Here is an 18,486-nt window from a genome sequence, read left to right as displayed (position 1 = left end):
TGTTTCCAGTAGGTGGCAGAACTGGTGAAGCCAGTGTAGATGCCCCTCTCAGCACTGTGCAGCAGCTTATAAAGGAGCACCTGGGAGGAAGCAGTGGGGGCTGTAATTCCAGAAAAGAAGTAAGGCTATGCAACTTCAATTATTAATGTGTGTGGACTTTTGGTAGAAGATGGATTTTTTAAAATTAAAATTGGACCAGGTCAACTGACCCCAGACTGTGTTAGAACCACTGATTTGGCCTTGAAATCACTGCAGCAATGACCAGTCAGTCCCAGGACATCTTCCCACAGCTGTAGAACAAGAACCCAGTCCCTAGACTTGGGTAAAATAGAAGAGTAAGGGACAGTTCCTGGCCAAGAGATAAGGTCAGTGGGGCAGGTCAGCTGTGCTCTAAGAGACTTTGGGCAGGAGAGGGATGAAATCCAGATTGACCTCTTGACCTGTATCTGTGGGTGGTCAGCCCAAAGTCCTGAAGATTTTACCTAAAAAGACAGTGAAGAAGAGGAAGCAAAAGATGTTCCTGTTTTATGGATTACTAATTTAGATGCTCTTGTATGAAATGTGAAGTTAACCACAGTGTAATTACATTTTTGTGGTTGGCATTAATTTCTTTCTGTAATTAATTTTGTATATGTATCTTTATTTTATGGCCCTTTACTCTTCTGGGAAATTGGTCAGACTAGCTTCATTGTACATACTTACCCAAAGTTTTCATGGTCGTTCCTTTTATTTCAAACTCAGTCATTTAATGAGTTGTATTTTGTTTTTCATGCCTGTGGCCTTTAACCCAGGCAGGAGAAAACCACGAAGTAATACTGACTGCTTCTTTACTGAGCACTGAAGAAATTTGAAAAAAAGTAAAGGAATAAAGGAAACCAAGGTTTTCACCAGACTCTGAGCTTTGTCTGCCTGAAGAATGGCATCTGTGCCTCCAGGTCTCTTGCAAGAATAGATCTGAGTGAAGCCACACTCATCATATTTATGACCAAATTGATCCCAATTTGGAGGCATTTTCAAGCAAAGGATCTTTCATCTCATTCCCTTGTGAGCAAACATCTGAAGAACGTTGGGCAAGAATCTCACCTTTAAGAATTTGTAGTTTGGATCTAGAAGTATAAAGAGGAGCTTGCAACTTGAGGAAAGCTTGGTGTTTGGCAAAGCACAAAGGCCTTCTTAGTTTGGTTTATTTAAATATTTCCCATGCTGACCTAGAGTAGAGATTGAGGTGTTGCTTCATGTTATGATTCCCATTACTTATCAAATATCTCAAACTTGTAGCAGGGGATCAAATTTTTAGGGATCTGAGCCCAGGTCAGGGTATTTTGGTTGGAGGGAGTGGAGTTAAGCAAACACATGGCAGTCAGGACCTTCTCTTAATGTGAAAAGGAAAATTGGCTCAACGATGACACTGTATGTGTTTGACGCAGTGAATGCTCACATAGGTGGCATGAGTTGGAGGGTTTAACATCTTGTGTTCTCGCTCTTTCCCTCCTCCACTGACTTCCAGTCTCTTTCTGAGGGGAGGCTATCTAGGCGAGCTGCAGTGGGCCAAGGAAACTGGTAGAATGGATGGGCTTCCTGCTCTCCGCAGGGGCATGGGCGAGTCCCGCCCTCCCTGTCTGGCGAACGGGCCGCCTGCTCTTTGCCGAGGTTCGGGCGAGCCACGCCCTCTCAACCATTCCCACCTAACCGCCAAGCCCGACCTACTGCCTCCCCCACTTCCCCCTCACCGGGGCCACATCATCCAACGACCACTAGCCAATCCCCACCAGCCAACTCCCACATTGCCTAACTCCCACCAGCCCCGACAAACCAACGTCCCACACGCCGCCTCCTGCCTGCCCCGTCCCCTCACCCCACAATATATATTGTCCAGCACTTCCTCAATAAAGCAGACTGCGTGTTACCACCATTCACCATCTCCACAGCATTCTTCGCGCCCGCTGTGCGTCCATCTAATCCCTCGCCTCAAGCAGCCTGGGCAAAGCCAGAGGAACCCCCAACATCATCTTTCTCCATTAATAGAAGCAGAATCTCTTAATCTCTAAGTATAGTTCCTGTCCCCAATGTCCTTTCTCCTTCACCTCTGGGATTTCATGTGATCAATCCCCTGCTGCTGCTTCATCCATTCTCCTACCTTTACTTGTGTCTTACTCAGCACCCACATTTTCCACTCCTGCTCTTCTGACAGTTTCTTTATATACATCTTGGCCATTCTATCTATAGCCACCCAAACTCTGTTTAGAAGTCTGTGGGATAAATTCCAAAATCCTTAGAGTGTCATTCAAGACTCTCCAGTTGCCTTTTCCTGTCCTTCCTGCCCTGTGGCCAGCCTGCCAGGAAAGAAAGAGTTACTGTGATGTGTCAGGCTCTCTGTTGAGCACTTTATAAGAATTACATCCTCAAATCCTCCCAATAACCCAATTAAGTGGCTTCTGTCTTTTTATATAGAAAAACCTGAAATTGGGAGGAATTACACAAAATTTGCAATGTCACCCAGGCCATAAGTAGAGAGCTAGATTTTAAAACCTATACTCTCTCTTCTGCAACATGCTACATCTTGCTCATGGGATACTCTGAAACTTTGTTCACTATATTATCCCCATAGTGAATAACTGTTCCTTCTGTTCACTTCCCTAAATGTCACCTGTCTTTTAAAGTATAGATCAAGTTCCAACCTTTCAAGTAGAAACAACTGGGTAGTGCAAAGTTGATGAATTTTATAGGCAAAATATGGCTCTGTCACTTATTAGCTGTGTGCCCTTTGATACATCAGTAATCCTCTCTGAACCTCAGTTTTCTCATCTATAAAATGATAATTATTACATCAACTTCATAGCTTTTTTTAAGTCAAGGGCTTAGGACAGTCACACTGCCTGGCACATTATTAGCATTTGATAACAGTTAGGTCTCATCTACCTTCTATTTGCTTAGAAATATATTCAAGGCCACAAGGTAGTTTTTGTTTGTTTTACTCCACAGTAACCACTAATGTCTCTTAAGATATTGCTCTGTTTTCTTCTGTAAGTCTGGGAACCCTTCTGATTCAGGTCTGATGCCTCACATAGTTGTTTTTAAGCACTCACTGCAGGAGTAAATGATGGAAATTGGGAAAAGAAATGGTTGAAAATATGATAGTGGAAAACAGTTTCCTAATCCAGGAGATAAGTTCTTTATAGAATGAAGAAGGTAGCAAGGCTGAGTAGTGGCTTTCCAGAAGGATTTTGGAGTTTGCCCATTTATCTTCCTGCTTATTCCCCAGGAGTTTCCAGGGTCTGAAAGTTCTCCTAGGAGAAGTTATGAAATACGAGCCATACAGGAAGCCAATGTGGCTCAAGTGATTGGGCTCCTATCTACAATATTGGAGCTTCCTGGTGATGGAAAATTGGCCCACACCATGAGCTGGCCCACACAGAGTGGTGGCTCATGCAGGCGTGCTGGCCCATGTGGAGAGGTCACGCAACAAGATGGTGCAACAAAAGGAGATATAGAGGAGCGACAATAAGAGATGAAGCAAACCAGGGAGCTGAGGTGGTGCATGTGATTGAGCACCTCTCTCCCAGTCCAGAAGGTCCCTGGATCAGTTTCCTGAGCTACCTAAAGAGAAGAAAAGCGGATACAGCAGAACACACAGTGAATGGACACAGAGCACAGAACAGTGAGTGTAAACAATGGGGGGTTGGGTGGGGATATATAAACAAACAAACAATCAAATAAATAAATAAGGAAATACAAGCCATAAAGGAGTAGGGGAGAGGGGCAGGCTGCTACAGAGAAGTGGGACACCCAGGCCAAGTTTGTTCCACTGGAAAACAACTGACAGTAAATCCTGAGGCTGGAATCCTCAGAGAACCCTTAGTTTTTAAAAATTTAAATCATTTAACATTTTCATTCTTGTCTCCATCAGTTTTGCCAGTGATATACAATATCATCCAAAGTAGAGTAGCTGAAAGAAGTTAAAGTATCATGTTTTAGTTTTGAGTCCCTAAAATTCCTGTCCATGGCTTACTTTCTTCCAGGCTCAGCCCAACTTACATGGCAGCACTAGAGAAATAGCCTGTGCCCCCACCCAAAAGGGCCTGTTCCAGTACCATCCCACTTAAGGCACATGCTTGAGTTCAAATGCTTCCTCAGTGTGAGGTGCTACAGGAAGAACTTTTGTTTAATAGAGTCTTATGTCAAATTTCTGGTCTGAAAAGCTTGCAGCCCAGTAGTGGAGACAGCCTGGAGGCAATCAACCATGATGTAAGGCAGGGGAATTCCTGCCACATACAGGAACACCCACCTGCTGCTCTAGAAGGAATTGCAGCAAAGGGCCTTTTTTACCCTGGCTTCCCAGGTAAGTGCCATCCTGGGAGGCTGGGAGACAACATCCTTAGTCTGTCAGCACCTCTGTTCAGAAGGAACTGAAATCCTGCTATGAAGGTGCAGCCTCAAGAGAACAGTGTCCCTGCTTCCTCAGGGGCTATCTGTTCAGCCTGTCAGCATCCTTTACTGCCCTCATTCCTCAAAGTCTTTGTCCTCCCATGTCTTAGGTCAAAATAATTGCAAGGGCCTGGGGAAAGGCCAATTACAAACACTTTTACTTGCTTTCTTTATCTGGATTCCTTGGTTCTCCTCTCCATGCTGAATCTCAGCTGCTTAGACTCCAAATTCTGAAGTCTATGCTTCATTCTTACGTTCTTTAAGTACATGTAAATTCACTTTCCAGAGCCTTTTTTTCTTTTGGTGGCCCCATTGTGGAAGAGGAGAGAGGGATTGGATTTTGTAAACTTCTGCTTAGTTCGCACAGATTTTCTGAATGATAGTTATTATCTCAATATTGAGAGAGTTATTTGCTTGTGCCATTGTATTTCTAACTATTTCCATCACTGTGGAAATGGTATATATATGTATGTATATAGGTACATATATGTACATGTATACACACATATTTTTCCCTGATGCTAAAGATATCTAGGTCTTTGCTGTAGTGTGACTGTGGCTATCATTTTTGCAGAGGCAGCTCAGATCACTTGCACAAAAGCCTGTGAGAGAATGAACAATGCCGTCATAAGAGGGGTGGACCAGCAGGTGGCTGAAGGCGTGTTTGAAAGGGCTCAAAAGCAGATGCAACTCCAATTTCAGCTCCTGAAGGTAACCTGCATCCAAAACCAAGGGGTGCACTATGGTGTGGAAGAAGCAGGGACAGAAGCTGGAAGAAACAGTCATTATGTGGGTCCACATAGAGCTGGATGACTTCTGACAAGTGGGCCTGACATGCCCAGGGGGCAGGAGAGGAGGCCTGCCAGCGCTTGCCATTCTTGCATCACTGCAGTATGTGCTGGAGTCGGGCTCTCTTCCGGGGCTGTGGCTTCAGAAACACAGTCTCTCCGTGTCTCCTTTGCACTTCCTGTCTAATGAGTCATCCACATTACAATCCTGGTGACACCTGGTCCTGTGTCTAGGACTGGAAATCTCTTAATCAGCTAGTTCATCTCGGCCCCCAGCAGCTCTGAGATGTGGGTAATATTACTGTTCGCATTTCTTGGATAACAAAACTAGGGTACAGAGTGGTTTATCCACAGGTCCTGCAGCTAATGGCTGAGCTAGGATTTGGGACCAAGTGACCTGGCTTCTGGGTCCCAAGTATAACCAAAATCTCAAGGCCAATTTTTTTAAAGCAGGAAATCCCTTATCGACATAAAATTTTAGTCATTCAGTAAATGTCAATAAATGATTATAGGTCAATCAGTGATGGTGTATCAATTTAGAATTCATTTTGTCTGCTTCAGGAGACAGTTTCTAACAGCTTCCTCTGAACTAATACTTCTGTCAGGTATGTTTGGACCATCTTGCCTCAGCTCAGGATCTTGGGGCTTCCCTGCCCATCCCCCAAATGATATAAATATAAATTCCTTGTCAGAGTCGAAGCTACTGTTGATGTGAGTCTCCAAATTTGTCTGCTCAGACCAGGCTGAGTTGATCATCTCATCTCTCCCAAACACTCAAGGAGCCTGACTTGCTGTTAGTTTAGAATACCTCTGAATCAGCATCCAGTAGCATCCCAAATCTCCTCTGCCCAATCCCTTCCCCTACTCCCACCACTGCAGCTTTGAAAAACATACTTTTCCTTAATACAAAGCATGTAATTTCCCTTGGAGGAAGCAAAGAGTTACTTCATTTCCCAGTAGCAGTCGTTTACCTAATTACCACAATCCACAAGTACATGCAGAAAATAGGCTTAACTCCACAGTGGTCAGTTCCATTGTAGTACATAAAATTGGAACTTCAGGTGCCCAAGAAAACAATTCCTTGAAAAAACAATTACTATACTGACCATGTGCAATCTATCTTAAACCACAGAGATGTAGGAAGTTAACACTGGGCAAGACCAAAGAGACTTCCTAGTTGTAATTGGCTTGATTCATGCTAAGATGCAAGGGGTTTCACCCATCTTTGCTTTTACACTATTAGTGCCAATGTCAACATGATAAGAAAAAAAAAGTCAAATGATAACTTACTCTTCTAAAAATTGTTTTGACCCAGCAGATTCCCTAAAGGAGCTTCAGAGCCCAAAATTTGAGCACTGCTGTCTTAGACAAGTCATTAATCAGGTTATTTAACTGAAAAGAGGTGGTAATAGTTCTACATACCCTGATTCTACTAAGGTTGTCAGGATGTTTAAGTAATATTTTAAAGTGCTAAAGAAAATGGTGATTATAATAATATTTCTGGGCACGACAGAAGTAACATGGTTTAATGGCTTGTTTGTTGGGAGACTTGTGTTCTACTCCCTGTTAGGCCCAGAATTAAGGTGACCTTTGACAATTCCTTAACTTCTCTAAGATTTGATTCCTCATATTCAAAATGAGGGAGATGAACTGGATTATTTCAAAAGTTTTGACCCCTTTAAACAAATAAGATTATAAACCCTTTCCTCTTTGTTTTAATATCTTTATCTAAGTAAACTAAAAATGGATTCAGCCATGGAGGTGGATCTAGGTATTTTATTCCTTTTCATTTTAAACTTAGAAACAAATACAATTCTATTGCTGTTAGCATGGTTTTGCTTTTCCTATACAAGTTAAGGATGTGGAGGATTCTATCAGCCATAATACAGTCACAGGGTCCAGTTGCCTTAAACAACTACAAATGGACACAAGTTATGGAACAGCAGTTTTCCTACATTGGATAATAGTCAGCACAGGACAGTGAAAGAAGATAGACAAACAAGATGAGCCCTAGAGAGATTTTCTAGGCCATAGCACTGGGAGAGGGGAACCAAATAGAACCTGGTGCTCTCCCTGAGATGAGCAGAATTCAAAATTTCGGGGAGCCATGGTGATTAGAATTCACAGGATAGTGTGCCATTGAGAAGAGAGCTGGACAGAGTGAAAGCTCCAGAGATATGAAGGAGTCCCCCTTGAGTGTTTGATAAGTACATGCATGAGAGGAAACAACCATGGATGGGGAACAAACCATTCAAAGGAGCAGGCAGAGCAGTCCACACAGCTCAGAGCAGCCCACACAAAGGCCTCTTTACACACACAACATCAAGGAGAGGGCCTCAGTAGAGGAGCCAAAATAGCTCTAGATGTAAGGCCATTGTTGACCCACCTAGTGAGGTTTAAAACATTTGGTGACAGTAGAACACAGACCAGCAGGGGAGAAATGGAAATATATTCTTGTAAGGGCTCAATAGTTGATACTTTATACCAGTTATAAAGTGAGTTAATATTACTTGAATAGACTGCGATAAGTTAAAGATGTATATTATAAGCCCTAGAGCTATCACTAAAAAATCAAATGATATATCTAACAAGTCAATGAAGGAGAGAAGATGCAATATTGGAAAAATACTCAATTCCCCAAAAAGTCATCAAAAGAGGACAAAAGTAATGAAAACCTAAAAGTACAAATAGAAAACAGCCAGATGCTCTAAATTCTAAGACACCAACTAAAAGGCAGAGATGATCAGGTTAGATAAAAAAGCAAGTCCCTTTTATTATATGTTATCTATAAGAAACCCACTTTAAGTAAAAAGATGTGGCTAGAGTAAAAGCCAAAGAATAGAAATATATATATATATATATACTTTGGAATACTAATCTCAAAAGAGTAATTAATATCAGTTGAGGGAGTTGTGGTTAGCAGCACATATAGGAATCCCCTTAATTTTTAATGTAAGGTTTATAAAATCTAAGTATCTTTTAAAAAATAAAAAATATATTTTTAAAAAATATCACATGAAATAAGTTTCAGAATAAGAAGAATTACTAGGAGTAAAGAAGACCATTTTATAGTGAAAAAGTGGTTATATCATCAAGAGGACATAATCCTAAATAGTTACATACCAAATAACAATGTTTCAAAATACATGAAGCAAACATTGCTAGAACTAAATGTAAAGTTAGCCAGACTCACGTTGCAGTTGGAAATTTCAGCATCTCCATTTGATGATTAAAAGAACATTTCATGACTCTCAGGATGGGAGTTCAATATTTTCCTGTTTATTGCGTGAGGCACTGCCCACTGATATAACACAATATGACAAGATGAACATTTACATATTCCACAGATGCCCCACTTCAGGTGCACCGTATCTTTTATACCCCCCCCCCACATCCAACACCCTATACCAGTAATCCTCCCCTGCATATTTGCCAAAAGAACATTTCCAAAATTGTAGTTTAACCAGAGACCTGCAAATCTGCAGTTCACCTGCTCCTTCCCCTGTGTTCACTTGATTCAATGAGACTCCTCTCATGGTTGAAGGCAATCTCCTCTGTTAATTGTAAATGTAATCACCCCTAGATGCAATTAACTGATACCTTCAATCTTCAAAATACTCTAACAAACAGGCCAGTACTTGCTTGACTGCACAACAGCACAGCATAAGCTAGCCAAGTCCTCACATGAGCTGAACCACCACAGGCAGCTATGCACAGAAGGGGAGGCTGAGGCCCATGGTGGGAAGGAGGGACTTTTCTAAGATGCACAGTGGTCCCTTTCTTGGGATTACACTTTTGGCTTCAGAGGGTTTGACCAGCATTCTGACTGCTTCACAGCAGGCTGCTCATGGTTTAACTCTTCCAAGAAGTTGGGGAATTAGAAAAAAATCATTTTTGTCAACTGTCAAGAGTCCAATGGGGGAGGCAGAAGTCTGATCTGTATGCTTCTTCTCAACACTGTCCATTTTTCCCTCAGGAGCCCATGGACATTCCTGTCCATGAGCTGTAGAATGTCCTTCAGTATCCTCGTGGTCTGTACCCACCCATCACACATGCTATCCTCCAGACATATGAGATTTCCACATTCCTCCTTCCTCCCACTTCATCAACAATCACTCTATTACATCCCCAACCTGAGCCAGAGAATACTGGAGATTCGAGTCTGAGACTCATGGAGCAGGTGCACTTGCTTTTTTTCTCTATGTTGGGAGTCTCTCTGTGATCATTTTCTCTCCTGGTCTATGGATACATATATGCTCAACTGTCCTGGACCATCCTTCTTCACATTCATGTTTAGCTCTGTGCTCTCAGCACTTGGCCCCACATCTGGCACAGAGATGGTTTGAGGAATATTTCTTGACTGAACAGTTAGTGGAGCATTCTACTCACCATCAAGGATTAGAGAAAGTTGGTTTTCAAGTAATTGACATGTCATTGGGGAGGAAGGTAGGAGAGGTGAGCAAGGTGCAGCCCTAGACCCTACTGTCCAGGGACATCCAGGTTGGAGGGAGAATCCCAACCAAAATAGGGAATCATTACTCCTTTCCTGAAACATGGGGCTGGACGTGCAAGGAGCAGCACTGTCTCAGAGTTGCAAGTGACTCTCCATGCCCAGGGTAGGTATGAGTGCTTTACAGTGTTGACATTTAAACTGGACCAGGGAGGGTGAGGAGGAGGTCAGCAGAAAGGAAGGAAAGTCACACTATGGGGGAGAAATGGCCTGAGCAAATGAGCCAGGTAGAAGACTGCAAGTCCTTTGTGTGGTGTGGGGGGAGGTTAGAAGGTGGTGTGCAGTGAGGGACATGCAGGGCTGGATCACTAAGGGCCTTAGGGAACACCGGCTCCCACTGCCCACAGGCTCCCTCCTCATCCTCATGCTGCAGAGGCTCCTTGCCTTGGTGCTCATGGACAGCATGGTACAGCCTGGTATCCACAGCCAGGGCCTGAACATGCTCCAAGCTACAGTGGCTCCCAGGCACTGAGGTCCTATTCCCCATAAAATAGTTAGGAAGGAATATATCTCTAGGGAACTTTCTACCACTTCTTTTTTTTTTTTTATTTAATTTAATTTCCTTATTATCTTTTTTGAAGTTAATATGGAGCCAAGAGTGCCTACAACTGCAAGCAGGAGAATTACATCCATCATCTATGTGGAATCTAAGCCTCCTCTCGATACAGGTATGGAGTGGACATAACCATCCCAGTTTCCACAGGATGGAGGAATAGAGTATGGACTAGAGTGGACTTATTGATATTGTACTATGGAACTAGTGTGATTAGTAATGGAAGAAATTGTAGCACTGATGTGGAGAACGTGTTCATGGTACCTGCTGAGGGTAGGGAAAGGGAAGAAGAAATATGATGTGGGGGCATTTTCAGGACTTGGAGTTGTGCTGGGTGGTACTAAAGGGACAGTTGCTGGACATTGTATGTCCCACCATGGCCCACTGTGTGGCCTGGGGGAGAGTATAAACTACAGTGTAAACCATTATCCATGTGGTGCATCAGTGTCCAAAATGTATTCATTAAATGCGATGAATGTGCCACAATGATGAAAGAGGTTGTTGATGTGGGAGGAGTGGGGTGATGTGATGGGGATGGGGGTACATGGGGACCTCTTATATTTTTTTAATGTAATGTTTTAAAAAAATAAAGAAAAAACAACAACTGCTTTTTGACCTTGAATTAAAATTGGAAAATGGCAAAGACAAAAGTGTTGGTATTACTAAAAGTCTCCAAAAAAGAGTTGGGAAGTCATCAGAGGGGTCTGGGTTACTCACGCCTCAGTGAGAACCCAGAGACAGCCAAAGTAGGTACAACCCCAGGTACTGGTTCTCCTGAGGGCTACAGAGACCCACAGGGCATGGCACATGGCTCTGGAGTTCAGTGCCATGTCAGTGAACCCTACTTTGGAATTTGTATTTCTGAGTGTGATTGGAGTTGGACTAAGATGTGACCTTACTACACATGCCTCTTCTTTCACTTTTACTGAACCGGTGGTTGGTGCTAGGGTTGATGTTTACTCAGGAGACTTGAATCTCTGGACTGTCCATGTTACAGCTGAGTCCTGAGCCTCAGCAGAGTTGGAACTACTACTCTCTGGTTCATTGGACTTACCCAGGTCAGCTAACAGGGAGTAAAGATGGTCAATCACCAGGGAACCGAGAGTGCCTACATCTACATCTTCTTTTAAACATAATAGATTTTTCAGCTTTACAGGGAAAATACCGAGAAAGCAGAGTTCCTCTATACCACCCCTACACATGCAGTTTCTCTTAATATTAACTTGCAGGAAATGAACCAATATTGATAAAATTTTTGTAACCAAAGCCCATAGTTCACATGAGGGTTCACTTTTTGTGTGAACAGTTACACGGGTTTTGACAAATGCATCATGCCATGTATCCAGCAATCCATGAGCTTACAGATTAATTGCACTACCCTAATAATGCACTGTGCTCCCCCCAGTCATCCACCCACCCAGCCCCCCAAAACCACAGGAATCACTGATCTCTTTACTGTCCCTATAGTTCTGCTTTTTCCACAGGGTCATATAGTTGGAAATGCAGAGCTTTGACCCTTTGCAGACTGACTACTTTCATTTAGCAACAGGCCTTGAAGGTTCCTCTATGATTTTTGTGGCTTCACAACACATTTCTTTTTAATGCAGAAATATACCCCATTGTAGAGCTGTGCATTTTGTTTATCTATTAAGTATTATTGGGCATCTTGGTCACTACCAATTTTTAGCAGTTATTAATAATACCTCTGTAAACATTCCTGTGCAGGTTTTAGCATGGATATGATTTTCAAATCTTTGAGGAAATTATAACGAGTATGAATGCTGGGTCCTATGGTAAGCCTCTATTCAGCTTTGTAAGAAAATGCCAAACTGGGTTCCAAAGTGACTGAATTATTTTGCAGCCCCATCAGCAATGAATGAGTGCTCCTTTTGCACCACGTCTTCACCAGTGTTTGTTGCCAGAGTTCTGGATTTCAGCCCATTGACTGGAGTATAGTGGAATGGAATTGTTTAATCTGCATTCCCTTAGTGACACATGATGTTGAACATCTTTTCTTACACACTTACCATCTCTATGCAATCTTTGTTGAAGGGTCTTTTTCTAATGTCATTGTTTTCCTATTATTGAGTTTTAATGGTTCTTTGGATATTTTGGTCTTTGCAACTCTTTATAAGTCAGTTTAATATATTTCAGTAAAGACAAGGGTTCCATGTGGCAACAACTGGCACAGCAGTCATGTGAGATGAAGCAACCCCGGAGCAATCCTGGGGAGGTACAGCCTGGCCTGGTGTATTCTCTGGATTTGGGGATTCAGTGCATGGTTTGGCATGCTGTCTGTGGGCCATTATCACACAAACCCTGTGCTAGTCAGCTTTTGTCACATCTTGATATCAGGCCACAGAGAGAAGAACCTGAGTAGGACATCACATACTGGCACCTAAATTAATCAGCAGGTAAATACTACACTGGGATGGACAGCAAGAAATGGATCCCTTAAAGGCCTCCCTGGGAACCCAGAGATGGCCCAAGCACAACATCTTTTCCCCCTGCTCCCCCACTCCTGTGCTGGAGAGCCCTTCTCCCCACAAGTTCAGGAGAATGAGCTCCCAGGAAGGCTGGCCATGGGAGCCTCCAACCATGTGTCCTTGTCTTGCTAACTGGTCACTCCCATCCTCCTAGTGGAGCTCAGCACAAGCTCTCAGGGGCATCATGTCTAGCTTCCTTGGAGCTCCAGAATGTCCATTCCCAGCCCACACTGCATGGGTAGGCACCGTCTTCTCTGGAAGCCCACCCAGTAGCCTGTTGTCAGTGTGGGCACACCAATAATCTGGGCTGTCTTCACTGTCCTGGAACACAGCAGATGCCCAGCTCTGTGGGACAATCTCACATCCCTCCAGACCACTTCATGTCCACAGACAACCCTGTCCAGGTCTTCTTGCCACACCAAAGTCTTTCCGGGTAGCTCTGCCCACAGCCTCTTTGATTGGGCAGAGGCTCACTGAGTTACCCTGGTCTCTCTGTCCTGAAACATCCTGGGACCCCGTGTCTCAGTGAGGCCCAGGATGAGGTGGTTTTTGCTGCAGAGCCTAATCAACAACCCAGACTCATCGAGCCCAGCACATCCACAGAGGGTCACAGGGCCAAATCTTCCTGGGATTTGCTGATGAGCCTGGAGACCTGACTCTGACCCATGAGAATGGCTCCTTGACCAGGCCAGGCTGTCTGCCCTAAGAGAAGGACCAGGCTCAAGAGCAGCTTTCCCTGCCATGTGGGGGAAGGAGCACTGGAGGTTCAGGTGACAGGCAGCACCAGTCCCTCAGGAAACAACTTACCTGGTGGAGTGTCAGGATGATTTCACAGCCTTGGGGAAAAGAAAATAAACACAAGAAATGTCCTGTACTCTCCATGGTATGAAGGCAGCCTTGGGGACCAAAATGTTAAGAAGCACTTAATCTGGCTACCACATAGAGCTTTCTGTCACTGAGGAAGGTTGGAAAATTGTAATACCTGAGATGTTAATTGAAAGGCCAGATTTTCCCCTGAAAGCAAGTGTGGCCTTCCGTTGACAAGGTCCTCCTTATTGTTTCTTTCAGAGTCTCAGGGCTGGTGGGAGAGGAGTACTCAGTGATCCTGGCCACCAACTTAGGAGGACAAGAAGGCATGAACTGAGACATCTCTTACCATGGCCAATGGTCAGACTGGGCTGGGTGTTAGCATGAAGAAGCAGCACAGGGTCCCAGGGATAAGGTGGGCTCAGCGGGATAGTGGCCTCCAGAAGGAGGGTGGCAGGGGTAGGAACAGATTCCAGGTGGGGAAACACAGGAGCACAGTCATGGGAACAGGGAGGCACAGGAGAGGATTGAGGGGTGAGAGCCATCTGGTGCAGGGCTACAGGGCCTTAGGGTGGTCAGGAGGACCCAGATGCCATGCCCTGAGGCCTAGGATTTCCCTTTTATTTAGAGCCCAAAGCTTACCAAATGCTTTTTTTAATTTTTATTTTTGTCAGGTTCCTGGGATTAAACCCAGGAATTCTTCATGGGGAACAGGTGGTCACCCACTGAGTTATACTCACTCAATGTCTGACTATTTAAAATCCCTTGAGCTGAACATGAAAGGGCCCAGGATGCCAAGAAGAGGGCAGAGGTAAGACTCTGCCCACTTCAGCCATCGCAGAGCATTGAAATTCCAGCATCGCTATAGAGCACTGATGCTAAACCAATCCTGTTGTTAACCATTGTAATCCTACCTTTATAAAGTTAGAAAACTGGGGCTCAGAGTGTTCAAACCTTCAGTGTACCACTTCTCAGTGCTGAGAACTTGATCAAGTTCCTTTACCTCTCTGTACTTCAGCTTCCTTATTTATATTAAAAGAGGGCAGTACACTCTGGCTTCCAAATTGTTTTGATGATGAAGTTCAAGCACTTTAAAGTTAGTGCCTGACATATCCTAAACTCCCAGTAAGTATCAGTGATTGGTATCTATATTGTGATATTTTGTGATGTCTTGTGCAGGGTCTGCCTGCCCATCTCTAAGCTGTCAGCTCCATGGAGAAAGAACCCTCTCCAATTTTTTTCCCGATTCTGGGCTGTAACATGGTGGGCCCCTGGCAGGACTAGAGAAATGAGGCAAATGAAGGATGAATTGCTTAGCTATAACTTCACTTACTGGTAACAATCATGTTGGAGTGGCCAATAGACCTGAGGTCAGGAGTACTCGTTGTAGTCCCTTCCCTACCACTGTCTTGGATTGAGTTAACCTAAACAAGATCTAAGGCTACCACTGCCACCAAGCCTCCACATTTGCCCTCAGCCAGGGCTGACCAAGCTCCAGCTCCATGTAGGCTCCTCTGCATGGAGCAGGATGGCTCCCAGGACCCGGTCCTGCCATCAGCAGAGGCCTCACTCGGTGTTCTTGCTGCAGGGAATCTAAACATCCCTCCCCAATGGCTTCTGAGCTCCCCAAGGACAGGATCCAGTCCCACTCAGCACTGAATCCCAATGCCCAGCAGGTGCCTTGTGTACACCAGGGCTAGGAGGGGTTTGAATGGATAAAGCATGACTACCTCTTGGAAGTCCACAGGAAGGAACAACAAGAGGAAAACATCTGTCCATGATTCAAGGGCATGAGTATTCTAATAAATGTACCTGAAATGTTCTATGGGAACTTGGAGGAGGAAACTGTTCATGCTGCCTGTGGAATGCCAGGGAAATCTTCCTAGAAGAGGTGACAAATGAGCTTTGTTCCATCGAATGTGCCAGAGGGCATTCCTTATGCCTGATGAATGGAGGACAAGGAGATCCTCCAGCACTGACATTCAGTCTGGAAGTGTGAGGTCTTATTAAGCAAGAGAAGTACTAAGGAGGAAGCTCATCTCAGTGCTATTGACTTCTCTTTCATCGAGGGTTCCAGACAAGGGCAGACATAGTGGATGAGGACAAGTGTGATGACATTTCAAGGAACTGATCAAATCTCAGGAGGTGGAGAGTCAGGAGTACCTGTTCTTCTGTGTCCCAAGCTGACTCCTCCTGTGTCCAGGATCAGACATGACACTAGGGATGTTGCAGAGACCCTGGGAACCTCCAGGATGCAGGCATCCCTTGAATCACAACTCCTGAACCTCAGAAGCCACCTTTGTCTTATTGTCAGCAATGGCTTTAGGGAAATGCACAGATAGGATCACTTGGAAAACCCATGCACCTATGAGCATGGGTTCAAAAGTCCCTGGGCACCCACTCTTGGTCAAATTCTATGTTGCCCAGTAATTTGGTTCAAGAAGCAGAGGCCCAGGCAAACTAGTTCTTGTAGCCCTGGGGTAAGAATAGGGCAGATGACAGTGGGACAAGGAGACTGGTGCCTGGCTGTTCTCTTTTTCTCTGTCTCCCATGGTCACCAGCTCAGCTCCTCTCACGCCCCACCTTCTCCTCCCTGCCACACTGTACCTTTTCTCTCTCTTAACTGACTTTCTCACCTTACTTCTTGGCTCAGCTCCTTCATCTGTTCAGCTTGCAAGCCATGTTTATTAGCCACGCCCTTCCTTTAGGTGCTTAAAAATGTTACATTTCATTGTTTGTATAGTGGAAGTGGTCATTGTTTTTCCCACAACCCTTGAAACATCTGGGGGCATTGGGGACTGACCCCCACCCACATAGACCACTGAACCCACCTCCAGCACACATGCAACTGCTCTTTCTTCCACCGACCATGGAAAACTCCTTTCCTAAGTTACCTTCCCTCCCCTTCTTGGGGACACAGGGTCTTTCTGGGGCCCTTCTGCAAACAACCACCCATCACCCCCAGGAGGCCTTGGTGCCTCCTAGACATGAGCAGTTAAAGTTTGGATAGGCTTTGGCCAGCAGAGTGAGCACTAGGGCCACGCCATCTTGTTTTTTAACCTGTAGGCCAAAGGGCAACCTTGGTGGGGCTCCTGGTTCCAATTAGCTCCCTGATGCCCCCACCTGTTATTTCCTGGCAACTGTGACTTCCTGATGTGGCCACTAGGTTCTTTCATTCTTCCTGGCCTCACAATGACTGAAATGGCTTTGCTTTTTTAAACATAGGATAGAAGAAGGCATGGTAAAAACGGAAATCATCTACATTAAATTTGGGTTCTTTTAGCCACACTTGCCTGGGAGCCACACTCGTCTATTTCTATGGTGGAAAAGGAAAATGGAGCTTGGGGCTTAGAAGCCCACGTTCCCAAGGCAGCTCCTCTTCTCTCTGCTGAGACTCTGATGTGTCTCTTTCATTCCCTGGGCCTCACATTTCTTCACAGGTAAGATGGGAAAGAAAATGTAGACCTTGGTATTTGCTAGGAATAAGTGGGCTCTCTGGAAACAGCTTTTAAAAAAAGCAATGCGTCAAAGTGAAGGTCTATCCAAATATTTTTCACAGGGTTCATGGGTCAAATGAAAGAAAAGGTTTACAGTAGCTTGAAAATTAAGATAGCAACAGTGCAATGTTTTCTTGAGAGGACAGAGGTTTCTTTAAAATGAACTCTTGGCAAGGCTGGCTCCTTTCTCTGTCCGTTCCCCATGGTCCTACGTGACTGTGTGTGTAAACTTTCTTGTATTGGGGTGGTAATCAGCATATTTCATCCTAGCCTATCAGAATAGACAAAGACCATAGACACACTGGGTGTTGTCAAAACAAAACTTGCCCCAGATTTGTGCAACAGGCAAGGATGAATTCATCATTACCACCCTGTTTGGGGAGAGACAGAACAAATTCCACTGAAGCACAGGCCAGCCTGCTCTGTGAGGCTGGGGGTGGGTGAGCAGAAATCCCAGGAAGACTGGATTGGGGGTCACACCTGGGGTGAGGGATTGACTGAGGCTGCTGCCAAGAGTACCCCAGTGTGGAGGGATTTCCTCAGCAGTGATGTGGCCTCCTGGGGTTCTGGAGGCTGGAGGAGAGGAAGAGGCAGGGAAGGAACTGCCTGGTCAGGGGCCTCTCAGCCCAAGGGGAGCCTAAAGGCCTGAGCGAGGGGGAGCAGGAAGGAGAAGATCAGGGACCAGTGTGAGATTAAGAAATTTTAGGGCCTGAGAGTACCTTCTTTTCTTTGTTTTTCTGAATTGTGGATGGATTTTCTCTGTAGTCCCACAGCTACAGATTTAGTTTTGAGGTAGTCAGGACAAGGCTGAGAGTGGGCAGAGGCACACAAGGAGCTAGGCAGGCAGCTTGGTCAAGACAAAGAAAACCAGTCCTGGTCGGGGTCCTGAGGCCCCTGCCATGAAGCATGAACCTTTTAGGTGACAGATCATAGGGAGGTCCTGGGGTCCCAAAAAAGGGGCAGGGAGTCTAGGCTGGTGCTTGGGGGACTCAAGGCCATGGTAGTTTACCAACCAGTACAGTAGTGCCTGACAACTGTCACCACCTGCTGTTTCACAAATTCCCACAAAGACATTTTCTTCCCTGTGGCAGACTCACAGAATCAAACAGCTTGCACAGAAGCTCAGGGTAAGGAGAAGTTACTCTTTGAGCTCCACACAAAATAAATGAGGGGAGATGCCATTCCCAGGAGGCCAGCCAGGGTGGGGAGGGGGTGGGGACAGATGCAATCCAGGGTGAATATCAGAGCCAGGGTCAGAGCCACTCATCTGGCCACTCCCCAATCCTCTAGTCTCTGAAAGCCCCTGAGGCTTTCTTAAACCCAGCAGTGAATGTGCAGGTGTTTGTCTATTTCACAAGCTGTACAGGCCCACTCAGGGCAAACTACATTATGGACTTCCAGTATGGACTTCACCTCGGTC

This window comes from Dasypus novemcinctus, chromosome 23, assembly GCF_030445035.2.
Source record: "Dasypus novemcinctus isolate mDasNov1 chromosome 23, mDasNov1.1.hap2, whole genome shotgun sequence".
In the NCBI taxonomy this organism is placed as follows: Eukaryota; Metazoa; Chordata; class Mammalia; order Cingulata; family Dasypodidae; genus Dasypus; species Dasypus novemcinctus.
The sequence above is the reverse complement of the archived record's forward strand: the minus strand, read 5'-3'. Positions refer to the sequence as shown.